The sequence below is a fragment of the Pseudorca crassidens genome, chromosome 6 (genome assembly GCF_039906515.1).
Source record: "Pseudorca crassidens isolate mPseCra1 chromosome 6, mPseCra1.hap1, whole genome shotgun sequence".
Taxonomy (NCBI): Eukaryota; Metazoa; Chordata; class Mammalia; order Artiodactyla; family Delphinidae; genus Pseudorca; species Pseudorca crassidens.
The window spans coordinates 5681044-5708907 of record NC_090301.1 but is presented as its reverse complement, the minus strand read 5'-3'; the positions used below and the strand labels follow the sequence as shown (position 1 = coordinate 5708907).

Here is a 27864-nt window from a genome sequence, read left to right as displayed (position 1 = left end):
AGGACCCGTCACCTCCTTCTCCAGGTTTTCCTCTCACCCCAGTCTCCCCAGGGGGCTCGGCTCAGACTCTGCCCCCGCCGCCCAAGGCCCAGCGCCGGCGCAGGACCACCCCTCGCCCGCGGCCCCGCCTCCGAACCCCCGCCCCCTGGACCCGGTCCGGGTCGGGAGACCACCCCTGCAGCTGGCTCCCTGGTCCTGGTCTCCCGCGCCCCGCCCCCGCCCCCGCGGCCCCGCCCCGGTGCGGGGACCACCCTCCGCCCGCGGAGGCGGGGGCCAAGCGCTCGGGGCACTCTCGGCTGTCCCGGCCCTTCGCCGCCACCGCCGCCGCGCGGTGGTTCCCGCGGATCCGCGCGCGCCGCCGGCCGGGAGAGCTCTCAGACCGCGAGGCGAGCCTCAGGAACCCGTGGGACGCAATGCGAGCCAGGTAGGCAGGCTGCACCCCGGGCTGTCCCCTGCGGGCCGCTCCAGCCCCGCTCCCAGCCTCCCTCCCGCGGCGCCTGCTGGGGCTCGGCGGGTTTGCACGCCTCGCGGGCGCTGCTCGTTCCCCTGCCGCCTGAGTTCGGGGCTCCGGGGTACCCGGGCGCGGCTGGCGCCGGACGGCTTCGGGAAGCCTCTCGCGCTCCTCGTGCTCCCCAGGGACCCAGTCACCCCGACGCAGGCGGGCGAGCCGGGGTTACGGGCCCGGAGCGGCACTCATGGCCCCCGCGTACGCCCGGGGGATCCCTCTCCCCTGGCCCTTGCAGTTCCCGAGGCTGGCCCTGAAGGGTGGCCCGCCTCGGCGACCGGACGCGTCCTCGGGGCGCTCGGCTCGGGGGGCTTGGGCGCTCTGAGGGCTGGAGGGGCCGGGGCTTCCTCTGGCGCGGCCCTGGGGAGGAGGGAAGGGCGCGCGGTCCCGGGTTAAACTTGGTGACAATGCATATTTCAACTTCTTCGGAGACCTTTCATTTTAGGATGGAAATGAAAACCCCGATTTCTGGCTTAGCCGTCCGGGGACCGAGCAGCCGCGAGGTGACAGCGCCGGCGGCGGGCGGGTGGGGACGGCCGGCAGAGACGCACGTTGCTGAGTGGAGTTTCCCGGGAAGCCCGCTCCGCGGTGCGGATTGGTGGTCTGTAGGATCCCTGCCTTGGAGTGCGGCGACTCCTAGCCCGGGGCCGGTCGTGCAGCCAGTGGGACCAGGCCGCGCTGGCCCTTCCCCGGGGTGTTGGGCGGCCGGCGGTGCCGCCAGGGGGGCGCAGCGGGACGGCGGCCGGGCTTCCTGCGTGCGGAGAGGCCGGTGGAGCCTCACCGGTCAATGAGATTTAAAAAGGGAACGCCGGGCTGGATTTTATCCGTGCTTATTCTTTCCAAGTTAGTGCAGCAGATCGGTACCGTGTGCTTTGTCAGTAGTAAGAAGTTCGCATAACTTTTGTTCCGATCACAAAAGCAATATATTCTCTGGGTAGAAATCAGAAGTATAAACAGTAAAACAAACCATCATTGATCCCACAGTTCCTACCGGCCTCAGTATTTACACTCTTTGATAGTCACATTTCACAGGCTTGCCGATCTAATCGATAAGTTTACCAGTGGAGCCTCTCTTGACTAAATGAAAGCAATCCCTTTGTGCAACTCTCCCCTTCCCACCCTTCTAAATGGGTTTGTCTCCGAGCACCAAAGTTTGGGTGTATCGGCCAGGCTCCCTCCTCAGGCTGAGTCCCCTTTCCAGTGTGTGGTGTTCTCCATGCCTTCTGTAGGCTGGAGGTGGAGAGAGAAGCCAGCAGTCGGCTAGACCACTGGCTCAGACTGGATCGGCTGTGGTTTTGGTTCCTTGCCTTGAAAAAATGAAGGTAATGATTCTCAGTCTGCTGCTCAGAGCACCATAAAAGTTAATGGGTGGTTTGCAAAGCGTTTTGACACCCTTGGGTGGACAGCCGCCGTACTTTGCGGGGCGGGGGTGTCCCTTGCTTTCGTCATCAAATAAAACAATCTATCTCCTACTTGGCCATCCTGACCAGGAAACGGGCGCCAGGAGTGACTGGTGGGGTCTGGAGAAGGTTCCTGGTTCCCTGCTCAGTACAGTCGGCCCAGGCTAAGCCCCTCAGAAAATGGGGGGCTTGGAAGGAGACAGAACTCCCCAGTCCACCTTCCCTGCCTGCTTTCTGCACGTGGGCAGATGTGTAAGGGGGCTTTGACGTTCAGACGGGCCCCAGGATTCACAGGCCTGATGCCCGGCCATCCAGAATGCCGAGGCCTGCTGATCCGAGAGGGAACAGTTAGTTCTGGGAGCAGGGCTCAGGCTGTGAGCAGCCCTGGCTTCCTAGGCATTTGTTTTATGGCTCCCTTGTTTACGAAACGAACAATGACTAGCTCAGATCTGCGGTGCCTGAGAAGCTTCTGTGAGCTTTAATTTTTTTCCTGTTGTCCCAAGCCTCTGGCATCGTGCTTTACGGGGCTTTTTAAACAATTGGGAGAAACTCGTATCATTTGTTAGCGTCTGATACCGAAAGCCGGAGGTGCCACACAGGTTGCCTTTTGTTCCCCTTGCAAAGCCGCCGGGAACGAAGCTCCTCTTTCTTTAGCAGGTCTCCAGGGCTCCAGTTGTCATTTGATAGTTTCATTTTTTTTTATTGTCGCTCCCACCAGCACTCTGTTCTGCCCAATGTCTAGTAGCTGACCACAGCCCAGACACAGGGGGGACCCAGAAAATGGTCTGGGCAAGTTGCTGTTAAGTGTCCTTCCGGGGCTCATCAGCTCTTAGTACTGTGCCCCGAATTTTCTCCGCGTAGGGGGGAAAGGGGGAGTCTTCCTGGATTTTCTTCTCTGCTGCTCTTTGCTAACTGGATTTCTGGTTACCCAGCAGCCTGGAATTGTTTTCCTGCCGGCTGCTTCAACAGACCTTTTTCTTATTCTCATGGTTCTAGTGTGAGGATAAGACTTGCTAACGTCAATGGGGTTTGCACCCCGGGTTCTGGGAGGCCACTCTTGAGTTTAAATCCTGGCACTCAGGCCTGTGAAGTGTGGGAGGGTGTGTGCGCTTCCTTCTTCCCGGGGAGGAGGCCAGCTGGCTTCCCTCAGCTTCTTAAGGGGAGCCCTTGGCCCGAACAAGGTTAGGAGTTAACCGCTGTGCTGGGCCCTGGCTGACCTCACCCCATGCTCGGGGCAAACCTCCATGGCTCCGTGTTTGAGGAACCAGCCGCGTGCCTGCCCGATACTCAACTGAGGAGAAGCCGTTGTTCAGCCAGTGGGCCTTGCTCCATCCACGTGGGTTTCCCTTAGCTTTGTTATTTTCAAATTCGACACCCGAATTGGGCCACGTTGCAGTTTTTCTTCTGAGAATTGGATTCAGGCCCCTGGGATATTTCCTAAGGCCCTGGAGATGGACACTAGGACTTCTTTGCCCTGAGGTCACTGCCTGATAACCAGGAACTAGGAAGGGTCACCGTGTAGCTAAGTAGACTTCACCGTGACTGCGTGGCCCGGAGGGGAACCCGGGGGCCATCCAGTGTTGCACTGGGCTTCCAGCGAGCTGGGTCCCCCGCCTCCCCAGCTGTTTGCACAATAGAAGTCCCATGTTCTCCCATCACACCCTGGAGAGTAACAAAAAAATAGTTCAGCCAGCCCTCACACACAAGGGAACCATCCAGCTACTTACTCAGGGTCTTCCGGGAGCCCGAGCTTGCTTCTCCGTGGGCCCCAAGGGCATCGTGTGTTACTGGACCACGTGTCTGATGCCATGAGTATCAGCGTCTCAGGGGAAAGGGTGTTGTGGTGTTCAGCCTTTAGAAGGCAAGAGAATGCCGAAGGTATTTTAGAAACAGGGTGTGTGATGTGTTTCTAGGAAGGGTGAAATTCCTTATCGTGCCTCACTGCTTCCCATCCACCAGGTGTACAAAGTAGCTTCCCAAACCTTCAGTAAGAAGATGTGGGCTTGTGGGGATAGAATGGTGTACTGAGTTCAACTAATTTAAGTCGAGATTCGGGGTGTTTTTTAATGGGCATAGCTTGCTGAGGGTTTGTGATAGACCAGGTCCGGCGTGCACGCTTTTTTTTTTTGCGGTACGCGGGCCTCTCACTGTTGTGGCCTCTCCCGTTCGGAGCACAGGCTCCGGACGCGCAGGCTCAGCGGCCATGGCTCATGGGCCCAGCCTCTCCGCGGCATGTGGGATGTTCCCGGACCGGGGCACGAACCCGTGTCCCCTGCATCGGCAGACAGACTCTCAACCACTGCGCCACCAGGGAAGCCCCGGTGTGCACACTTTTATCCTTGCAAAAACAGCTAGGGGTTCCATTTTACAGGGAAGCTAGAATTGAAGTCGTTGCTCCAATCTAATCGTCCCAGTAAGTGCTTGATTTGATTCTGGACCTGCCTGGGCCCAGAGCTCTTCATCATAACTCCCAGTGTGCCAGAACGAAAGAAACAGGTCACAACTTCGGGAGCGTGAAGACACAGGGATGGAGATAGCAGAGTGCCTGCCTCCCTTACACAATGACCAAAAAAAGGTGATGAAATCTTTAAAACCCTAGGAATCTTCGTCGTCTAAATGGAAAGTAACCCGTTTGCACCTTTGCTCCCCGGGAGCCGTGCCCTTGCGCCCGGTCTGCAAGGTAAAGTTTGATGTATTTGGAAGATTGCGATTTTGGAGGTGGGACAACTCAGACAGAATCTGCTCTGAAGTTTGTCCTCGTACCATGAAAAGAGGGTATTCTGGGCAGATGAGGGCAGAATAAGATTAAGGTTATGGAAAGGCTGTTGAGTAAATGTAAGCTAAGGGTCCGCCTTCCACTTTACAATCAAATAAAGGATATACTAATGAGATTATTCCTACCTGCTCCATCAAAGCTAGGTCTTCGGGGAACTCTCAGAGCTGATGCCTGGTAGCCCAACTCTTCTGAACAAATTGAAAAGAATCCTTTCCGAGAAAGGATTTTTGTGGTTCCGTATTCTTACTAGATCTCCCTCTCATCTCTCTCCCCTTCCCTGTTCTCCCAGTCTGCTTCACTGAGGACAACCCTGCCCTGTTCTTATGAAACAGGGAAGCCTCCTAAGCTCTGTAGGCCTGGAAGGAATTCACATGTTCCCTTTCGTGGCTTTTTCCATGTTGCAGGTCCCTGAGCCCGAAGTGTGCTGGGCAACCTGCTCCCCGGAAAAAAAACAAAGCGTCTTGATGGTAGCATCCGTCAACTGCCCTGGTGTAAATCCTCCCACCATGGCTGATTTCAAGCTGCCAGTCGGGCCTGGCAATATTACTGAGTATTTGACAATCTGTGTAGCCAGTTAGAGTGGGCTGCAGCTTGCCTTTCATCGCACTGAGCTCAGCAGCTCAGCCCCCCTTGTAGAATGGATGGAATGGTTGCCTGGGCTTCTGCTTGGACCATGGCTGCCCAGGAGCTAGACGTACTGAGAGGATTTGGATGTCATCGAGTAGCCTCATTTGGCCAGCAAGAGTAGAGTGCTTCAAAACTCAGACTCCACATTAAAATCACCTGGGGTATTTTAAAAGCTGCCCAGTGGAATGGGCATTCTGTGTGTATCCAGGGTTGAACTCCACGGATGTAGGGAATTTGCGCAAGAAGAAAATTAGAGGTGTGGTTTGAGATTAGGCATGGCAGACCCTGTATGTGAGGCCAAGGAGTTGAACGTTTTCCGTGTGGGGTGAGGGAAGGTTTTCCAGCAGAAGCCTCGGAGTGGAGGAAGGGCCCACATGTTCCCAGTTGCCAGTCGCCAGTCTGACTCCGGTGGCCCCTCCGCGGTGGCGGACGACATTGTTTTGCCTTGGTTGCTTCTGCTGGTCTGGAACGGAGACGGGTCTTTGCGGAGGAAGGGGGGGTTCAGGATGAAGTGAGAGAGCGCTCCTTGGGGAGATGGCTCCTTGGGTGGGTTTGGTGAGTTGACCTCGGATGTCGCAGCAGACAGCCGGCATCTAGGGGAGCTTCCCAGGACCGTCCGAGTGAAGAAAGGAGAAGCTCAACGGCTGAGGGCTCTTCACGCGTCTGAGCTTGGTTGCTCACGTAAGCTGATTACTTTCTCTCTGTCGTAATTAGCAGTCCAATTATTTAAAATGTAAGCGCTTCCTTGAGAGGCAGCGGGCGCGTGGGAAGGGGAGTGTCACTGAACTTCGGAGCCAGGCCTGTGAGCAGGAAGGGGCCAGCCAGGCCCGCAGGTGCAGACTTAAGGAGGCATCACCCTTGGGTTGTACACACGCAGTGTCCTCCCTGCTGGTCAGGGGTCACCCGTGTGAGAGAGGGCTGGCTCGGGCCTCACTTCCCTAGAGCCGAACCCGTGATCGTGGAAGAGCTCGCTGCAGCCTTGAGTGTGGAGTGGGCCTGGGAGCACGCTTCTCAGTCACCCCATGAAGATGGGGCGGGAAGGCCAAGGGGGCGGGGGAAAGAAGCAGCTGGAGGTGGGAGAATGTGTGCCGCGTGTCCCTGAAGCCGAGGAGAAGGTTGGGGGGTGGGGGAAGGGAGCCCCGTGCAAACAGGACAGTTCTGGTTACAAATCATCAGAGAATTAACCCCCGGAAGTCTAGGGGCCACTGGGTTTGGCTTGTTAGGGCCATGTGACTGTGGTAGTGGGGAAGCTTCTAGAAAACCAAGGACAAGGGGTATAGGCCACTGAGTTAGTGATAAAAGAAAAAGGACTGTCTTTTGAGGATATCAAGGCAGGAAGGATCCAGAGCTGAGTCAGAGGGCCTGGGATGCTCCGGGCTGCGGAGGCCTGGCTGGGGGCTGACGGGGTGTTAGGACCAGCGCGGAGCGATGGAGGGTCCAGTGAGGGGGTGTGGGCGGCCCCGTGGACTGTCAGGGATAGAGGTGGGTGTGAGTGGTTGTCATTGGGAGCAACTGGTTAGAAGACTCCCTCACCCCCGTGCCTTTTCGCCAGCCTTTTTTGGGGGTTGGCTGGGGGCCTCATTTGCCCCTAAGTCCCAGCTCCCTGAGGCTCCTCAAGGAAGGCTTTCCTGACTGCCCAGGCCAGGAGCTGACCGCTGCTTCCTCACCTGTCCGTTGTCCCCCTAGGCGGGGCTCTGCTAGGCATGGGGCTGCGTCTTTATCTCTGCATCCTCGCTGCACAGACAGCACATTCGGTGAGTGAAGAGGGACCAGCCAGGATGAAGACCGAGGGTGGTGCCCCACCAAGGGACCGGACAGCCGCAGCGCTGAGAGCCTTCTTAGACATCTTCACAGCTAAAAATGACGCTAAAGGATAGAAGTAATTTCTGTGAATAATGATCAGCTGACTTGTAAACGCTGTCCAGTGGCCCCCTCGCAGCTCTGCCCTTTACCGTTTCATTGAGTCCGGCTTCCCGCCTTTGTTTACCCGTTCATGCTGTGGCCCTTTTGGGAAGGATTTTAATGTTTATAGCTTTCGGATACAGAGAAATACAGCTCTTCCTCAACTTAGGATGGGGTCGTGTCCCGATAAATCCATCGTACGCTGAAAATATCGTCAGTTGAAAGTGCATTTAATTACACCTAAACTACCCAACATCATAGTTTAGCCTTCTCTAACTTAAACGTTCTCCAAACGCTTAGAGTAGCCGACAGTTGGGCAGAATCATCGAACACAAAACCTGTTTGGTAATCGAGTTTTGAATATCTCACGTAATTGATTGAATATTGTACAGAAAGTGAAAAACAGAATGATGGTCGGGGTGCAGAATCATTTTAAGCGTGTCGGTTCCTGGCCCCGGTGATCACTCCCTGCCCTGCCCAGCATCATGAGAAAGCGTCAAACCCACATACGCTAGCTTCCAGAAAAGGGCAAAATTCAAAATTCGAAGTACTGTTTCTACTGAATGCATAGTGCTTTCACACCCTCGTAAAGTCAAGAGATGTAAGTCAGGGACCATCTGTAAATGGAGTATCTGAAAAATACAGGTACCTTTAAGCGTTTAAAATTACCCTGAGAATCGTCGTTTTGACAAGTGGTGTCAGATATTTGTATACGTCCCTTACAGAAGTAGAAAATAAAGGTCCGTGTTTGAATTTAACTGGGAATAATGGTTGGAGCTGGTGTATTGACCGCCCATATAAGTAATGCGTGTGAAGGGCTGGGCCAGGGCCCGTGGTCCAGGGCCCCTCGGCGGCCTGTGGTGGCGGTAGTGATGGTGTAAAAGCAGTCACCTACTATGGTCCGGTCTCACTTTTCCTCCCCATCATCCCGTCCCAAATATCCTCTTGCAGAAGTTGTGGGTTTCCCCCTTGTGGCTTCGGAAGTCAGCGTTTCCGACATTTCTAGGAGGGCAGCTCTATTCTGGCTTTGTGCCGTTCAGCAGCCTTTTGGCTGCCTCACTTTAGGTGTTGGATTAGGAAACCAACGTTTCAAATTTTGGTCACATTTCAGGCCCATGTTGGAGTCTTCTGTACATGGCTCTTTCTTTTCCGTCAATCAAATATGAAGCGACATGATTTGCACAACTGAAATTCATTGTAGGTGATTCAAGAATTAAGTGACTAACCGTCCATCGTGTTCTTCTAAACACTGTTGTTTGTACCCAATGCATCGTCAGGGAACAGAAATAGCTGAAATAAGTTTTCACGGACTGGAAGGTGACAAGTGAGGAGAGGGGTGGAGTCAGCAAGTGACACCCCAGTCCGAGACCTGGGATCCAGAATGGCCCTGGCTGGTAGGCTGGGGGGACCAGCAGCCAGTGGCTGGAGGCCTCTGTGCCTCTTTGCAAGAAGGCCTTACCTGCCCTAGCTACCTTGGGGGGTGGGGGAGGGAGGTGAAGCATCTTGTGTTCAACATACGTCCTTTCTAGATATATGAATTGTATGGGAAGAGGGAAAGAGTTTGCTGTGATTTTTCATTCTTTTCTTAAAAAAACCCTGTCTGCTTAAGTCCCCCCCACCCCCCCACAGTTACTCAAGTAATCGTATGTTCATCTTAGAAACCTTAGAAAATGCAAAAGGAGAAAAAAGTTTCATCAGTGGAATTCTGCCACTCACGGTAACTGCTCTGGGCATTTTTGTGTCTTTCAGGTATTTTCACATGTAAATCTAGACTCTTCCAAACAAAACAGGATGGTGGAGTGGGAACTTGTTTTTAGTTCACTAGATACCTGATGTGTAGTAATCCTTCAATCAGTCATTCATTGTTGAATGAACATTATGCTTTTTATTGAAAATTGTTGACATATCTCCAGATCAATAAGTACAGGTTTGCATCCTGTACTTTGCGTCACATTTGTTCGGGGATGCACCCTCTTTAACAAGTCTGCATTCATGGGCAGTTTCCAGTGACTTTGAAATTATAAACAGCACTGCAGTGAACATCTTTCAATACATGCAAGCTGCTTCTTCCAATGAGTTTTGTTCTTTTATCCTTAAAATGTATAAAGAACTTGTAACTATATTAATGGTTGAGTGAACTGTATAATTGCTGCTCAGAAAAGCATGTCCAAAGGTAGTGATATTCAGGAAAGTTCCATCAGTGGAAGGTATTAAGTACTTTGAAGAAGACTTGGTGAACTTTGAGACCAGTCTTAGCCTTGCTGGGACTCCTTTGGGGGGAACTGATTTCTGATCAAGAGTGCTAATGTTCTCTGCATCGTGAGCTTCGCGGGCAGGGGTTGGAAGTGCACATCTCAATTTTAGGGAGAGCACATACATGCCACTTTCAGAAACAGTAACATATGGGGGAAACCGTGTGTCCTAAAACCTAGGAGATGCTTCTGGGGGGCGTCTTCAGGGCTCACTCCTTCCCAGAAGCGGACGAGTCCGATTTCCACGCGTTCAGCTTCAGGAACTGGCACTCCAAGCTCCCCAGGGTCCTGTCACTGGGCGTTGAGTGATTCCTGGAGCTGCGTCCCTTGATGAGCTGCAGTTTGATTTGGCACACGGTGACGGCACAGACTTGCTTTTTGAGACCTTTGGGTTCAGTCAGAGGAGAAAGTACTTAGTACCTTCCGCTGATGGTAAGGCTGTAATTTTGATTTCTAGCTGTGGTCTGGTGTCACAGAACTTCTTCATTCTGCCAGGAGAGGGAAGCTGAGTTAAGGGCGGAATATTTGTTGGCCTGTGTCCTGCGTGTGGTTCTGCAGGGGGCCTGGCTGCCTCCTCTGTCCTGGCTCCGAGGTATCCATGAGTCATTGTTCACTGGTGTTAGATGAGGCGGCACTTTTCGGGCTGTCCTTTCGTGCTGGCTGGGTGCCAGGTCCACCTCATGGAGTTTTGGGGGGCTTGAGAGCCGGGCCCTCTTGTAACTCTCTGGGACGTTGCCCTAGCCGCCCCCCCCCCGCCCCCCGTTAGCTCGTATTTGACTTGAACTCATTCATTCCCTCCCTCACTCCGAATCCAGTGTGTGCCAGATGGGCTGTGGGGGACTGGGGGGATGGAGAGACCACCAGGGACAGCCTCTGTGCAGGGAATCGGCCACCAGTGCCCCAGGAGAGGAGGTCAAGTTTCCCCGGGTGTGCTGGCGTTCGGGACTGGCTCCCCAAAGAAGCCCTACTAAGTAGGGGGACTGGAAGGAATTGGGTGGTGCCCACAGGGGGGACTTGGGGGCAGCGGGTGGTTGAGTGAGTGCCAGGAACCGATAGGGGTGCCAGCTTTCTGGGAGCACCGGGTGGGGATCTGAGGCAGGGGGCAGGTGGCTGGAAGGGCAGGTCCTTCTGGGCTTCAGTCAGCTTTGAACTTTTATCTCAGGCCACCAGGAAGACGATTACACGTGTGAGCCTGACTTGCAAGGGGCCCGGGAGGTGAGCTGATGACCGTGCCTTCCTCTCACAGCCCTGATGCCCCACAGCCACCTTGGGTTCCCCTCCTGGGGCTCCTGGCGCCCCACTCTGCAACCCACACGGGGCACCTCTCCCTCCTGACCTGCTGTGAGAGTCTCACAGAATCATCCGATGGATTAAATGACCAACGTGTTCAGTTTTAAGAGTTACGCTTCTTACCCAAAATGACACTTAGAAACTGAGCCAACTGTCGGGTCGTTAAAAGAGTCCCAGCATCTTATATTCCAGAAAGGAAAAGGTACTGATGAAGGTGTGGAGATTTTCCAGATAAAACAACGTCAGAGGGACCCAGTGAGACAGATGATAGCAACTTGCCCTGGTCAGTTGAGTCCCTGGCGGTCTCTGAGCGTGGCTGTCCCCCCAGGACACGGCTCGGGAGCACAGGCAGGGCCAGTCCTGGTTTTCCTTGTCAGGTTGCAAACCTCACCAGGCCGGGCAGTCATTCCCCTCCTGACATCCCCCTTCTCTACCCGACTTGAGTTGGTCGCTGCAGAGTTTGCTGGCCTTGTGGAGGATTTCTGTATTTAACCCACGTTAACCTGGCTAATCCTGTGTCTACTTCTGGGGAAAAACTTCTGCTCCAGTCGGACAACCAGCTGTCCTCAACTTGCTCGGGGTAACACCGTGACTTTATCAAGGTTAAAAGGGACAGAACTGAAAGCTGGAAAATGATGTCATAAACACCACTTTTTCTGTCATTAGTGAAATTGTCAAGAAGTTGGCTGCTTGCTAAATTGAGGGTCATTATTGTTCTGGAAAGAAGCGGGGTTATTTTGATGAGCAGGAAAATGGAAAGACTAGCAGTGATTCCCTTGGGGGTCCGGTGTTGGCAGCCTGAGAGTAACAGGTGAGTAAGGCATTCAGGACACGCCGTTACGGCTTAGCAGATGACTGTAAATTAGGCATAAGGGGAAAACTTGAGCGTGTGTGACTTTGAATATGTCAGGTTGTTTGCGGTTGTCCTTTGCCTTCAGGTTTTAGTGCTGGGAATTGAGATGGGCAGCTCCGTAGAGCTTGCACACAGGGCTGGAAGGGAGTGAACAGAAATAACAGTGGTTTGGGTGTGAAAATTGGTGGGCGGGTCTGGGGCTGTCATCTCCCACCCAACCGCAAGCCCCTCCGTTGTCTTTAACAAAACAAAGTAAACTGTAAATTTAACATGCTTTGGGGAGAAAAAGGAGAAATGATGGCTAATATTTGTAAAACACCTACCGGCAGTCAGCATACCAGGTCCTCTCACTCACACATGAGATCCTCCCAAAACGCAGAGGGGTAGGTGGCCTTGTTCACGTCTTAACCGATGATGAAACTGAAACCAAGAGGATAGTTATTGTGTCCATGGACACAGCGAGTATCGGAATATACCAGGGAGTAAACTTTTATGTGGTCTCTATGCCTGGATATTAACTGAGGGGGTTATTGACCCAAAACATGAATGCCAGGCCGTACATGCAGCTGTCCCATTGTGGATACGTGGACTGTTGGAGTGGGAGGATTAAGTGATTGAAAATGACACAGAACCAGACGTTGCCCTGGAGGGTATTCATTCACGAGCACCTGTCAGATCAGCGCTGCCACACGCCTCCCACTTCTCGCCCCTGTGGGCCCGTCTTAGACAGCGGCATCTTGTTTTTAATGTTATATCGACATCCTGCATTTGAGGATGCCTGTGCCTTGACTCTCTCATCTTCCTCTGAATTACAAGGATCAGAAACCTCGGAAATAGTTCTTTTCATTGATGGCAAATGGTGCCCGTATCAAACTAATGTACACATTGCCTGTCCGTGGAGAAAGCATACATGCTCTCCTTAACGAAGCTGACATTACCCTTGATAATAGGAGTAGTACAAAGATACGTAATCCCACTTTGCTAACAAACTGTGTTTTCGTATCCCCTCTCCTTTGGGTCCTTGTCTGGCGTTCTTGCGTAGCACCTTTATGCTGTGCTCATAACGATGGTAATAATTAGGACACCAGTAGCATATGCCGTATGCCAGCCAACGTCTTCAGCATTTTACCTCTAAACTATTCATCTTTCCATCCTATGATGGGAGGGACACTTAGCATGTCTGGATCACAGGGAAGCTAGGGTGCCAAAGGGGAAGGGACTTGTCTGACCCATGAGTGCAGAAGCCAGGATTTGGGTCTGAGCCATCAACTTTTACCTGTTCTGCCCCACACCGGGGGCCAGGTCTCCCCCAGGCGGGGAAATCCTGGGGCCAACAAGGTGCTTATGGGAACCAGGCCGGGGGCGGGGGGCAGACGGGTCAGGGAACGTGAGGTCTCAGGTGAGATGAGGATGGGCAGGTAACAGCCAGGTGGCTCGTCTGACGGGGACGATTCCCGACCCCCAGCCGGAGCCAAGGCTTGAGCACAGGAGAGAGACCTTAATGCTGGGGGGCGGCAGGGGAGCTGGGTAGGTGGGGGGGGGTCTCAATCCACCCCCCCTCCCCCGCCACTGCACTGTCACACTTGGCACACATGTGAGCCCTCCTGCTGTGGCCCAGTCCTCTCCTGCCTCCTTCAAAGCTGTCGTTTATCAAGATCTGCGCCCATCAGGCCCTGTGCCAGACATTCGGTCAAGGTGTCTTCGTGACTCTGCGTGGTAAATGTTTTAGAGGTAAATCTTTGTACCTAAAGAGCTTGTACTCAAGTAACTCTGTTTTATGGTGCTTTTCTGATTAGCCATGACATGTTCAACTAAGAATTAGTGCAGTATGGGAAGCTCCCTGCTTACCGTCATGGTGCCTCCGGTTTTCCTGCCTGCCAGCCATGGAGGAGCCGCACTGGACTTCCCTCCGTCAAGCGAGGGTGGCCATCTGGTCCTCTGGGACCCATCCATCCACGGCTGACGGGATGAAAGGTGGGCTTTGGTCCACCAAGGGATCTGGGACCCCGGTTACCTTGGTGACCACAGTGATGACTGATGAAAGGTTCCAGATCTTGCCTCATTGGCTGCTTGAACTCATGGGGGGATATTTGGAAGTAGCAACATCAGTAGAACCATTGGTGGGCCGTGGGGTGGGTGGGTTTACAGCGGTGTTTCCGTGCTATGGTACTCTGGAGAAGCACCTGAGTGCCTGGCGCCAGGTGGACCCCAATGCCGTCCTTGTTGTTTTCTAAGGCATCTCTCGTTTCTATTTTAATATCCTCTTTAACCCAAGAGTTATTTGTTTAAGTATTTAATTTTTTTCCTTGTCTATTTTCCCCTTTTTCCTCCCTCTTACTTTCTAGTTAACTTCTGGTTTGACTGCACTGGGGCCAGGGGCTGTCCCATACAGTTTTCTAATTTGGAGAGTTTTTCGGGTGTCAAGAATGCTTCTGAGTGTTTGCGAATGTTCCTTGGATACTCGCACGGCCTTTTGCATTTTCTCCAGGACGTGGAGGTGGGTGTGGATCATTTAAGTTATGCTCGTTGATTATGTTATGTTTCATGTTGTAACCAGATGATGCTCTGTCCGCTGCGCTGTCAGATTCGAGGGTCGGGCTCCTGTTTCCCGACGTGACTGCGGTTTTGTCAAGTTCTCTGGATCAACTCTAGCAGCTTCTCCTTCGTACGTGTTAGTTGTTCTTTCAGCATAATTGGATCTTTTGATCGCTTCACCATTTTGTCAATCAAAAAATGCGCTTGTGTGTGTATTCAGTGTTTGTGGCCTGAATTTTACCTTTTCTGATACCGCTTTACTGTCACCCCTTCTGGGTCATTTTCAGGTGTGTTTCATGCAGAGACAAATGCTTCTCCTCACTGGGTTAGAGCCCCTTCCTGGGTGATTCACGTTTGTTGTACTAACTCGTACGCTCGGTTCCATTGCTGCCCTGTTCCTTGAAGGGCTTGCTTCTCGTGTCCTCTTGCTGACTGTGGTTTGGAAGGCAGACCCGTGGCCCGTGGCTTAGTTGCATTCATTGAAAAGGAGAAATTCCTGCTGTAAGTGCCTGGTGCGTGTTGAGAGCCGTGTCAGGACTCGGGTCTGCTGCTCCCCGGACAAAGTGAGCGTTTCAGCCAGGCTTCCTCCCCCAGGTCCCCTCTTCCCAGGGTCCATGGGCGCCGTTTTCCTCCTGTGACGTTGCATCAGTGATGCTGCCGAGTTCTCTGGTTCTCTAATCAGTTGGGGTTTGCAGTCTTGAGTGTGCTTTGATTTTGTGTAACACTTGGATCTGGGGATGACTGAGGTGCAGTCAGAGCCTGGCCTGTAGACTTTCGGGGCCCCCTCCCCAGCGCTCGGTCCCTTCTGTGCGTCTGGGAGGTTGTGTGTTGTCACGTGGACAGGGTTTCGGTGGGACCCCGTGGTCACATGGCACTGGGTGCTGGCCTCAGTTGTGCCTGGCGTGGCTCTGTGACCTGCCTTTGCCTGGGAGGCGGACCCCCACCCCACCCCGTCCTTGCTGCTCATTCCTTGGTTCCCTCAGCAGACACGCCTGGTGGCTTCAGCGTGCTGGACACGGTTCAGCGTGCTGGACACGGTTTGCCCTTTGCCAAGAACTGAGAACACAAGCTGATCGTGTTTCTTCCTGACCTGCACACTCCGAGGCCTTCCTGGTTTCACAGAGTAAGCCTGAGCTCTTCAGCACGGCATTGGGTCTGGAAGGCCGGCCTTCGAGCTTTCTGTCTGGCCTGCCCGTCTCTGCAGCTGCCCGCTGGTCCCTGAGATGCCACAGTGGTCCCCAACCTGATGCGTGTGGACCCTCCTCCTCAGGCCTTCAGGCTAAATGTCACACACACACACACACACACACACACACACTCTCTCTCTCTCTCTCTCTCTCTCTCTCTCTCTCTCACTCACTCACTGTAACCCCTAACGTCTTCCTGTGTTAGCTCCAGCTACGTTGGTCACAACCGTTGCAGTCATTGGTATTGAGGACTGGCCTGCATGCCATCCTTCCTTTCTCCTGAACTTAAGGGGGGGTCTTGGTGAACCTCTGTACCTCAGCTGGGCTTCTCTCGTGCTCCGAGCGTCACACTCACCTGTGAGGGTTGCTCAGGTCCCTCCCTTAGAGTCAGTTGGCCTTGGGCTGGGCCCCTTGCGTCCTTCGTTTTAAAAGCATCCTAGGTGACTCTATGCCCAGCTTAGAGTGACCCCCATTGGAACCCATGTCTTGAATGGCATCATTCCTTAGATGATGGTTTTTCAAAAATGTCACGGTGCTTATTAAATTGTTTTATCGTCAGAATAGAGTGCTTTTGTGACAATTCCAAATATTACCGACACCTGGCAAGTGAAAAGTGAGTCACTCGTCCCCACTGGAGCAGGCTGTGTCTCTGCTTTTAACCACCTTCCTCGGGCTAATTCCATTGTGTTGTGGATTCTTCTGCCGACCTGTATCGCTCAGGTTTCCGAGTCTGTATTCCCAAGCGGGGCTTAGGTATAGTTTCCTTTCTGGTTTGTTAGCTTTAGGGGTCAGGATCACTTTTTGCCTCGTAAAGCGATTGGCAAGGAGACTTTTTTTAAACTGCTTTGGGCCTGTCTTGTGGGGCCCCAGGCTCCAGTGGAAAGGAGTTCCATGTGTGCTGCCGCGGGGCGTGGCCAGACTGAAATTCCAGAAACTACGTGAAGAAAACAAAATAGGCTACTGTATAGGACCTCCCTCTCTTTTCTTTTTTTTTTTTTGCGGTACGCGGGCCTCTCACTGCTATGGCCTCTCCCGTTGCGGAGCACAGGCTCCGGACGCGCAGGCTCAGCGGCCATGGCTCACGGGCCCAGCCGCTCCGCGGCATGTGGGATCTTCCCGGACCGGGGCACGAACCTGTGTCCCCTGCATCGGCAGGCGGGCTCTCAACCACTGCGCCACCAGGGAAGCCCCCTCCCTCTCTTTTTAAAAATTTTATTTATTTTGAATTGTGGTTTAAAAAAAAAAACCTAGTAAAACATTTACCATCTTAACAGTTCTTTAAAGTGTACAGTTGAGTAGTGTAAATTGTATTCACATGGTGGTACAACAGGTCTTTAAAACTTTTTCGTCTTGCAAAACTGAAACTTACCCATTAAACGTTTCCCCATTTCCCCCTCTCCCCTAGCACCACCTGATAACTAACCACCGTTCTACTTTCTGTTTCTGTGACTTTGACTCTTACACAGCCCAGATAAGTGGAATCATATAGTGTTTGTCTTTTTGTGACTGGTGTTTGTTTCACTTATAATGTCCTCAAGGTTCATCCAGGTTGTAGCACGTGACAACTGCCTTCCTTCTTAAGGCTGAAAGATATTCTGTTATATGGAGAGACCGCAATTTGTTTATCCATCCCTGTGTTCTTGGACATTTGTTTTGTACCTCTCGGCCATTGCAAATCACGCTACTGTGAATGTGGGTGGGCAGATATCTCTTTGAGATGCTGCTTCCACTTTCTTTGGACAGATACCCCGAGGTGGGGTTACTTTATCATAGGATAGTTTTATGTCTAACTTTCTGAGGATCCTCCATACCATTTTCCACGGCGGTTGTACCAGTTTACATTCCCACCAACGCCGCACAAGGGTTCCAGTTTCTCCATGCTCGTCCACACTTGTCAGTTTCCGTTTTTTGCCCGTAGCCAGCCTAAGGGGTGTGAGGTGACGGCCCATGGTTTTGATTTGCATTCTCTAAAGATTCGTGTACTGAGCATCTTTTCCTACGCTTATTGGCTTAGCCTGCCCTTTTTAAACAGTATTTAGTTAGATTTTCTTTACAGCGTTTTTGAGGCGCCTTTTTCTTTATAGGTACTTGTGGTAAAAATGAAAACTCAAGTGGATTGATGCAGAGTTTGAGGGATTCTCCCACGTACATGTGCTGGGGGAGCTTATTTCTGAATAGACCATCTAGAAGGGGGAATTCCTTGTGAAAAGTGGGCACACCCCCGCTCCCACCCCCCCCTTCCCCGCATTCATCCCAGAAAGCCACGTTCCCCTTTGCGGGTTGTTTAAAGAGTCGATATAGTTCAAGTGTGTTGTGACGACTGTCACCCTGTAGACTTGAAATGTAAGAATTGAAGCCACCCAGTGCCTCTGAAAGAGGGGCCATCGGTTGTCTTCTCTGTTTCTTTACAAGTAATCCATGCTTATCACAGATTTGGAAAATACAGCCTGCAGGAGAAATGAAAGGTCATCTGACTGCCTGTCACCCCATCACTGTCACACGGATGTGGTGTTAGGAACGGGGTCACTCATGCTCACTCCTGCAGCCTTTTTTCACTCGGCAGCTGTGCGGAACAGCGTTCTCTGGCCACACCAGTGTCACCCATGCCACGCGGCTCCTTAGCCGTCCCTGGGACGAGTTGAGTGCCGTGGTCTGAGGAGGTGATGTCAGCACTTCTTCACGACCCCTGCATTGATTGAAAGCAGTAGCTCACCCACTCCTGTGCATTCCAGTTTGGACATCTCCCTCCCAGCCTCGCTGCCTAAGGTGGAATTGTAGCAGGCGTCTTCCGGCAGGAGAAGCACCTTCCCTTCGCTTCTCTGCAGGATGAGCTGCAGGTTGGTAGTTTCGGTGCTCTGTTCCGAAACGGAGCCGGCAAGGAGCTATCTCATCACTGCCTGTTCTGCGGTGGCACCAGGCTGAAAGCGATTCCAGCTTCCGGAGAAGAAATGCACGTTACACACCCTCTGGGACAGGGAGGCTGCCTCGCCCCTTCAGCTGGACGCTTCCCAGAGACCCCTCCTTTTTCTGAAGCCCGAATTTGGGGGCTGTAGCTCGCACTGCCCACCCGAGTGCGAGCCAATCTCGAAGTGTTTTTCCTGCGTCCACTTTGGTAGGTGTGCTTTGGAACCTTCGAGAAGGAATGTTTTCACTTACCTCAGTGGGTCAGCTCCTCACCTGGGGGAAGGTCAGTTGGAGATTCGGGAAAGGCGTGAACTGGATCCTTTGCTGCCCCCTAAAATGTGCAGTGTGGGAGGCGGGTAGGGTGGGCGGCCCTGTGGACTCGCAGCCCTTGGCTAACAGTTAACCTGAAGTGCAACTCTGGGTTTGCCAGGCCCGCTGGGAGCCCAGAAGCTTCTGGAATCTTTAGCTCCACTTGGCCCTGAGGCTCCTGCCTTGATGGGCTGGCCCTTCAGCTGCTCTGCGAGGCTGGAGCTCTGCTCCCTCGCTGCGTGGACCAGCTTCCTTAGCTCAGAAAGAGTGAGGGGTTCCTGCCCAGCACAGCTGCTCCGGCTTCTCTGTAGCCCCCCCACTGGCTTCCCCGTTCACTGGCAGGTACTGGGTTGCTTTTGGCCGCTGGGTGGGAGGAGGGGCAGGAATGAGGTGGCTCTGAGCCAGTCTGTGTGCCCACCCCGGGGCACGCAGCTCATCCTTAGCCGCTCAGGCCTGCTGCCCGAGACACGTGGTGATTTGCGATGGGGATAATCGTAAAACTTAACCCCGATCACAGGCGCGTGTGGAGTGTGCCTGGCTCACATCTCAGCCCAGCTGGTAGCGGCCTGGCCCCCCGAGGAGACAGGGCAGGGACGTGGGTGTGCGTTGGCTGGGGGTACGGTGATTCCTTGGGACTGGCTTGGTGCAGAGCTGGCCGTGCCTGCCAGTGTCCAGCAGCTCTGCTGTGGAGAGCTCTTCGGGAGAAAGGAGCTTGGTTTGGGTTGAGTTGTTTTCCCCAACAGGAATCCTTCCGGCCTGTGAGCTCTGAGGCAGCGCAGTACTGAGCCCTCTGCCCGCAGCTGCTGCCCCTTGTCACTTTCACAGTTGGAAAAACTTCCCTGGGGAAGTTCAGTCACGTGCCAAGGCCACCGTGGCAGACCTGAACCCAGACGTCCTGCTGCCCCCGAGCTTGGGGCCCCTTCCATCCAGGGCCTGAATTCATCTTGTAACCAGCTTTTACCTTCCTTTGCCTGGAGGCTCATGCCTGGTTCTAGAATCCTACCTAGGAAGCAGGCACTGTGAGCCTCTTCATGCAGCGTTTGGGGAAACCGAGGCATCAAGAAGTTCCCCCAAACTTTGAGGGTCAAAAATCGAACAAAAGTGGTTTGACTTGGAGGCTTCTCTCTTCCCTCCCCACCCCCCAGCCACTTTGCTGCTTCTCTTCCAGAAAGGAGCTAAAAGAGGATGTGTTTCTTTCCTCCCGTCTCATCCTCGGGGCTCCTCCACCCAAAGTTTCCAGGTCGCACACAGACGCTGAGCAATTCTCTAAACTGATTGATGACTCCAGAGCACAGGGGTCTGGGGCAGAGTTCAGTGTCAGGGACAGTGTATGTCCCCATACGTGCCGGCGTCTCCTAGGGTTCGGGGCCCAGCTCTCATCCAGTGACCCCTCTGAAGGACGCCCACAGACTTGAGGGACCTCATCAGGTAATCCATCCATCCGTGCAGGGGGGCCCTCCAGGTCACCTGGCCAGGTATGTATAAAGGCCCAAACAGGACAGGTGGTATTTGGGCCCTTCTCCTAGAAATTGCTTTTTTATCAATACAGGCCTGGTTTTCACCTCTATTTATTTATCCAGGCCTCTCAGGTTGTGACTTCCTGTTGATGTTATAGTCAGCTGAAAGTTCTGAGTCGCCAGCTTAAATCCTCAGGAGAGCGGAGGGCAGTGTGTGTGTGGTTGAGAAGCCTTTACATAGAGCTTCCTGCAGCCGTGCTAGGCTTTTGTTCTCTTGCACTTGGGCTGAGCACTTCTGTTGCTTGTTTTATAATAAATAGAAAAGCTTGTATTTTTGGCCCTTCTGGCTGGCAATGGATGTAGGGGGACTTTCAGCGGAGAAGGAGGGAGGGACCTGGAGAAGGGGGCTCATAGAGGCCAGGCCAGGTGACCAAGGTTGACATCACCAGTATTAAGTCCTGTTGACAGTACATGCCCTTGATACGGTGTGATGAGGGTACTTCACCTCTGCCCCCTTCGTCCCCTGAATCCACAAACCTAGTCTCACCATGAAAAAAACCATCAGACACATTCCAGCTGAGGGACACTTACAAGCTACCTGCCTGGTCCTGCTCAAAACTGTCAAGGTCGTTGAAAACAAAGAGCGTCTATGGAATTGTCACAGCCCAGAGGAGCCTCAGGAGACAGGGCTGAATGTCATGTGGCACTTGGATGGGATCCTGGAGCAAAAGAAGGACATTAGGGAGAAACTAAGGGAATCTGAACAAAGGACGGACTTTAGATCGTAATAACGTGTCATCCTCATTCGTTGGCGAACGGGCTGTCCTAGTGCACGATTTAATCATTGGGAAATTAGGTGTTGGTTGGCGTATGGGAATGCCCTGTGCTATCTTTTCTGTAAATCTAAACCTATTCTGAAAGAAAGTTTATTTTAGAAAAGAGACAAAGCAGCGGAAGGGAAGGCCAGTGGGTGGCAGGGGTTCCATGGCACGGCTCTCAGGCCAGGAATGGCCCTCTGCTCTTGCATCTGCTTTGCACAGTGACCGCAGCTGGTGTCCGGAGGGTGCCCTGCAGCGCCGGCCAGTGGTACCGGCCCCCCCCCTGCCAGGGAGAAGCCCAGGCCTCCACACCGGGGCTAGTAGCTGCCTTTTCTGCCAAACATGGTGCCCAGCCCCCTCGAGGTCAGGCCATGGCCTGTCTCTTCCGGCCAGCGTGTTCTTTGTTCTCTCCTGGACCAGACTTTGAACGGTGAGCTGCTCTCCCAGCCAGCGAGGCAGCCGGCTTCCAAACACAAACACGGGTCATCTCTGCCAGGTGAACTTGAGAAAGGCAGCAGAGCAGCGGGAACAATGGGCCTGTGTATAAACTGCTCTCAAATTCAGAATGTGGAGCATTAGGCTGGCGGTGGGAGTTGCAGTGGTGACCGAGGGTCCCCCTAATCCTGTTAGCGGCTCAGGGGTTGATGCATGGAAAATGGCATGAGATGGTGAGAGTGTCTCTCCTCCGAAGATGGCTGGTTAAAGCATGCACGGCTGCATCGAGGCATCTGCTCCTTTAGATATTCTCTGCTGATGCGGTGAGTCAGGGCTCAGGGAGTGAGCGCTGTTACACGCCCAGCACTGGGAAAGTCACTGAACGCACATGCACACGCATACACACGCACGCGGGCACAGGGCCCCTGCATGCCCTGGAGCTTGGAATCTTCTTAGGCCAGAAGGCTTTCCTAGAGGACCGAGCTCCAGGACGGCGTGGGGACAAATGTCCACATCTCCAGCTGGACCTGCCGTCCTCCGGCCAATCTTACGTGCCCAGGAATCGCCCGGGCGTTCCTGACCAGCTCCTGAGTGACAGGAAGGAGGTGGCCGGCGTGGGGACCGCACTCTGAGTGGCAGAGGCTCAGTCTGGGCTGGTGGGGGGTGACTTCTGCAAGGAGTGGGGTTCGTGCTTCTCCTTGGGGGCCGGGACTGCAATGTTTTCAGGTGGATACATCGGGAGGTAAGCCTGAACGTGAGAACAGGGATGAGATTCAGCTGGCAAGCGACCAGGGGCTGGCAGGTGGGAGAGCAGGAGAGATGGCAGCCGTCCTGGGCGGCCCTTGTGTGCACACGTGGTCCCTCATCGGAGAGTAAAACCGCGAGCGCCTATGTAGCGTCGACCGAGGACCCGGAGCTGTTCTAAGCGCTTCACGTGTACCATGCGCTCCCCGCAGCAGCCTGCGAGTTGGATGTCCATTTGGATGCCGTTTTTGCGCCTTTTTATTTATTTATTTTAATTAATTTTTTTGCCATGCCGTGCAGCATGAGGGATCTCAGTTCCCTGATCAGGGATCGAACTCGTGCCGCCTGCAGTGGAAGCGCAGAATCCTAACCACTGGACTGCCAGGGAGGCCCCTTTCGCACCTTTTTAGAGATGAGGGCAGGTCTGCTCCTTGCTTTAGTCCCACTGGTGGGACGAGGGTGGGAGCTGCGCCTCTGGACCCCGGGCAACCCACCCAGCCCGGCACCCGCTCAGGTAGGGTTTCCCAGCCGATGTGTTTACACGGACGAGCATCAAACCGGAGCTTAGGGTCCCTGCGCTGGGTGAGCTCCGGGTCCTGGGAACTTCTGGGGTCACCCTTCTCTCAGACGAGCGCTGGGTCCGGAGGCTCTCGTACATGATGGACGTAGAGCCGGGATGGCCGCTTTGGTGTTCTGACCCCACCAGGGGCCTCTTCCTTGCTGTCTGGGCTTTCCCAAAGGTTCTCTCTTCACTCTTTGCTTCCCAAACTCAGGTGTGCCGATCTCATCCCCCGTTTGAGATAATACCACCACATTCCCCAGGCCTTCCTGGAAAAAACTCCTCCAGATTCCTTACACGCTTCGGGTGTGCTGTGAAAACACCTTTTCTGGGCTTTTCAGCTCTTCAGTGCAAGCAGGCTGTGCAGCTTGTGGAGGATTTTCTACAGAGAGCCTGATTTTTCGGTACTGAATGTTCCCTGTGCCTCTGCCGGCTGTGGGACAGGAGCCCCAGGAGCAGGGTGGCCGCCTTGCCGTGGTCCTCGGGCTTTGCTCTCACGGCCAAGAGCAGCTTCACCTTCCTTCCTCACTCCATCTGGAACGTGCTTTGTCACTCATTCATTCAACAAGTATTTGAGAGCCCGCTGCGTCCGGGGGTGTAGGGCGTGGGCAAAGGGCAGGGCTCCCTGCACAGTCTGCTTTCCGTCCGTGGGCAGCAGGGACCAGATACCCTTTCCCTGCACCTCACGACCCCCCAGGCCCAGCTGGCGTGCACTTACTTGGCCGTGTGTGCTCACCGAACAGGGTCACCCTGTGCGCTGACCTCTGGCTGGGCTCCTTCCCTGCTGCAGGCTGCAGTCTCGCCCATCAGCCCGCGTAGAAAGTTCTTTTGTTCCATGATATTGCCATGATTGAATCCATGCCGTAGCCAAACAGGATGTGGTCTGGGTCACTCCCAACTTCCAGCAACCAAAGGTTCTTGTTTTCTGCTGCCTGAAGAGGGACAAACCCCACAATCACAGGGCATTTCAGGGCCCTGTGGGGAGCCCTGGATTAATGAAGAGCCCAGCTCAGCAGCGTCTAGGACCTGCGCCTTTAATTGCAGGGGAGTGAGTGGGAAGAGCTGGGGTGAATTCTGAGAGTCCTAATCCAGCCCGGGAGGACATGGCTTCCAGGTGAAGCTGGAGGCCTGTGAGTTTGGTTTGGGAGGAGGACTTCTAGGTGGGGCCCTACTTCAGGTCACAGCTGGTCTGTTTCTCTGCAGGGCGAGGCGAACGGGAAGCAGTGGCTCCATCCCCAGCCCTGCAGTGCTTTGCCCCTTCTATTCCGTGGGGTATCAGGGGCCAAGCCATGTGGTCCCTAAATCTTGAATAGATACAAATAAAACTTAAATATCTGGGATGAATAGCAAATTGCAGAAACAGTGAACACTTGTATAGACTGGTATAGCCTCTACCAAGGCCAAGAAGTGGAACTTTACCCTTGACTTTGAAGTTCTGTTGCCCCTCCCCAATCCCGACACCCTCTCACCTGCCCCCTTCCGAATGTGTTTTATCTGATATGCCCTATAGGTGTTCAAAGTAGTCCCTCAGGAATTTTGTGGTTGTCATTCCCTTGCTATTTATAGTTGTACAGCATAGCTAGCATCGTCTCCTTAAGCAATATCGTTTGTCTTTCACGTCTTCTCATTTATGTAAATGGAGCCACGCGCTCTCTGTCTGTGGCTGGCCATCCCTAACGTGGCCCCTGTGGTCCCCACCTGCAGGCATTCACAGCCTTGTGTCATCCTCCCCGGGATGTGGCCAGCCTAGCAACCTGCTTCTAACTGACGGAATTCGTCCAAAGTGATGGGTGTCCCTGCCCCGAACAGGCTACGTAAGATTATAACGTCCTTCTTGAGAACGGACTTTCTCTCTGGCTAGCTTTGGCGAAGCAAGCTTCCATATAGAGGGGCCCACATGGCAAGGAGCTGAGGCCCTCAGTCCAACAGCCAGCCAGGGACCGAGTGCTGCCATGAAGCATGGGAGTGTAGGAGGAGAACCTTCCCCAGTCGAGCCTTCAGTGAGACCCCAGCCCGGCCTAGGCGTTGACCGCAGCCTGAAGCAAAGGACCCAGCTAAGTCACACCTGGATTCCTGTTTGTGGTCTTTTGTTACCCAGCAGTAGGTAACTGATGGACGCCCTTCTGAGTGTTCCCTCCTGGCTCGCGTGTTCTTGAGGTCCACAGCTGCAGTTCTCTGACATGGTTTTCCGTGTACTGGACCTCAGTTTCCTTATTCCTTCTGCTCTTGGGGATCAGAGCTCTTTTCAGCACTTTGCTGTTACAAGTCACCTTTTCAGCACAGCATCTCTGTACCCATCTATGGGACAAATCTGGCCATGGGATGGAGGGTGTCCCCTTCACGTCCCACCAACCACATTCCAGGTCATTCATGTGGTGCCACGTCCTCACCGTCCCTCCATCCCTGACGTTGTCTGACTGTTCGTTTTGGGAGGAGGCCTGACGGAGGTGAGAGGGCTTTTAATTTATGCTTTCTTCATTATCAGCCATAAACTAAGGTTTATTGGCCGCTCCAGTTTCTTCTGATCTGAAGATCGTTTTCATGGTTTTTCCTATTTTTCTTACCGTATCGTAGTTCTTTGAATTTTCTGGAAGATAAGCCTTTCTTGGCTGTGAGCATTGCAAACATTGCCTCCCAGTTTACTTGCCCACACGGGCTTCAGAAATCCAGCGAGGCACTTCCCGAATCCAGTCCTGGGCGATAATTTGCAGAACTGTTTTCCAGGCGTTTCCAGTTCTGGCCCATGGGTCCTCGGTCTTGGCCAAGGCGTCGCGGCTGGGAGATTAGGTCCCACTTATTGCAATTATTTGTTGCTGCCTTCGCAAGGCGTCTCTCCCTTTCTGTTCCCCTCTTGGCTCACCCTCTGGTCTGGGAGGCTTTCCTGCTCCAACTGCTTGCTTTAGTCTCTTAGTCATTTTTGGAGAAAATCTGAGTCAGCACTGGACGTCGGGCGGGCGCGGGGTGCACTTCCTCCCGGCCCTGCAGCTTTAAATCTGCATTTCACTGTGGCCCCTGGAGGTGGGTGTTTTTACTGAAGGAACGCGGGGTCTGGGGAGCCTGGGCGCAGCCTGTTTAGAACGAATGCATTCCTGGAGGAAGTTAAAATTAGAAAAAGCGGCTACACTTCCTGCCATTCAGCCACAGTTGGCTGGTGTTTGTTTGCACAAGGATTCTTCTGGTAACAATCTGGGGTCGGTTTCTGGTGGAATGCGAGGTGAAGTCATGATTTTCAGGATGGAGGTGATTCGTTTCCATGGCAATCTTTGTTGTCAGAATCACGACTTTGTTTGTGGTTTCTTGTAGAATTATGCCAGCATGAAAAAATATGCTTGAAACAACTCCTTTTTATAGCTAGCAAGAAAGGTTTTCTTTTTTGAGAAAGCTCTTTAATGGGAAGTTGATACCGTGGAGTGCATCTCTTTGTCAGTGAACTCTGGAAGGAGAGGACCTGGACCCATGGGGGCTTGGCTCACCCTGCCCCCTTCCAGGGTGGCCACCTCCCACCTCTCCTCCCCTTGAGGTTGGACTTCTTGGGGGGCCCCCTCTGATTGGCACAGCCTGGGGGCCCACCCTCACACCCCCCTTCCTCCAGGTTTAGCAAGTAAAAATGTACTACATCCCAGTATGTTTGACTCTTTGGGACATACTTAGAGTAATAAAATTATTTGTTGTGTATCTGAAATTCAAATTTAACTGGGTGTCCTGGATTTTATCTGGAGGCCCTAACACCTCCCCCACCTCACCCCCGGTGATACCTTGTGGTCCTCGGGCTTGGTCTCTCTTGGTCTCTCCCAGATGAGGAGGGATGTCGCCTGCTCTTGGCTGGCTGGTGACACCTGTGGCTTTTCCAGGGTTGTCCCTTTTGTGTTTGGACACTTATTCGTGCCGGCGCTGGGCCGGTCGCTCTCACCTGCTGGGGTAAAGCTTGCGGTCAGGCGGTCATGGACCATGCTGCGCCCATTTTATGGACGGAGGGCGTGCCGGACGGCTCGAGTAGCTCATAAACGTCAGAGTCCTCCTGCTTTGTCACTCGAAGCCCAGAGGCTGGAGGGCACAGGAGAAATGGAGCATCATCTTCCCTGGAGAACAGAAGTGCTCATCAGAGGCTCACACCCAGGGAACCAGAGGCATCACAAGCTCACCTGCACCGGACTGCCCGGAAGTGCCGTTCCTTAACGGGCTGGGGGGGTGGGGGCGTGCATGTCACCAAGACCTGGAATGACAGGTCTCTTTGTGGGAGCCCTGGCTAGCCACTGGGCCTTGAAGGAGGAGGTGGGATGTGTGTGTAGGAGTTTTCTGGTGGGCGGCTGATCTGGCCGGAGTGAAGGGAATTGGCAGTGGGTGCTAAGGAGGTTGGTGGGATGGGGCCAAGCTGGGGAGAGCTTAAGCCGGGGCAGAGAAGCCTGGCCCCCAGGTGGGGTGGTGGCAGGAGGCAGAAGGGCACTTCGTGTTCATGGGTAGGGGAATAATCGCTGAAGGTGAGGGAGCCGGAGTATGCATGGTGTAGGTGCGGCTGGGACCATCCGGGAGATAGCTGATCATTTGCTCCAAAACTGGGGTGCAGATCACAGGTACCTGGGGGGACTTTTCTTTTATGTTCAGGCAGCAGGTACTCAGAGCATCTTACCTCGTGCTCCGTGCAGTGGCTGGGATGCAACACTGAGTCAGGAGGGTGGATTCCTGCCCATGGACCCTACAGATGAGCTCGTGAAAGATACAGATGCTGATTCCTCGAGGGGATTCTGTAGCAATTTGCTGAGTGCCTGCTGTGTTCCAGGTGGTTCCGGATGTACAGCATGGACTCCTTGCCTTCAAGGAGCATTTTCTCTGGTGGAGGAGAAAGGAAATAAACAGGTGATAAACAAAGAATGTTGGAAGTGATCCCTGAAGCCAGGTGGAGGCATGGGCGGAAAAGCTGTGTTGTTTTGAGAGGGTGTGTAGTAGGCTGAATAATGGCCCCCCAGGGGTAGTCACATGCTAATTCCCAGAACCTGTGCATGTGACTTTAGATGGCAAAAAGGACTTGGCAGGTGTGATAATTTAAGGATCTTGAGACGAGAGATTACCCCGTATATCCGGAGGGGCCCTGAATGTAACGTAATGACCGTTGTCATTTTATGAGAGAGGCAGAGGGAGATGTGATTACGGAGCAGAAGGCCATGTGATGAGACAGAGACAGAGTGATGGGCTTTGAAGATGGAGGAAGGGGCCACCCGCCGGGAATCCAGGTGGCCGCTAGGATGCCAGCAGGGAAACGGCTTCTCCCTTTAGAGCCTCCACAAAGCACCAGACCCAGCAATACCTTGACTTT

General features: G+C 53.6%; 1 protein-coding gene across 3 annotated transcripts in view; it reads left to right on the top strand.

Annotated features, from left to right (window-relative positions):
- Positions 1-31: 31 nt before the first annotated feature.
- SH3BP4 (SH3 domain binding protein 4) overlaps positions 32-27864 on the top strand; it is a 92008-nt gene continuing 64175 nt past the window's right edge. For 2 of the 3 annotated variants that reach the window (XM_067740152.1, XM_067740153.1), the window contains exon 1: positions 32-424. The gene's annotated coding sequence lies outside the window, so the exon portion shown is untranslated. Of the gene's footprint in view, positions 425-13950; positions 14103-27864 lie in introns of all 3 variants that reach the window. The other variant, XM_067740154.1, reaches the window with a different exon arrangement.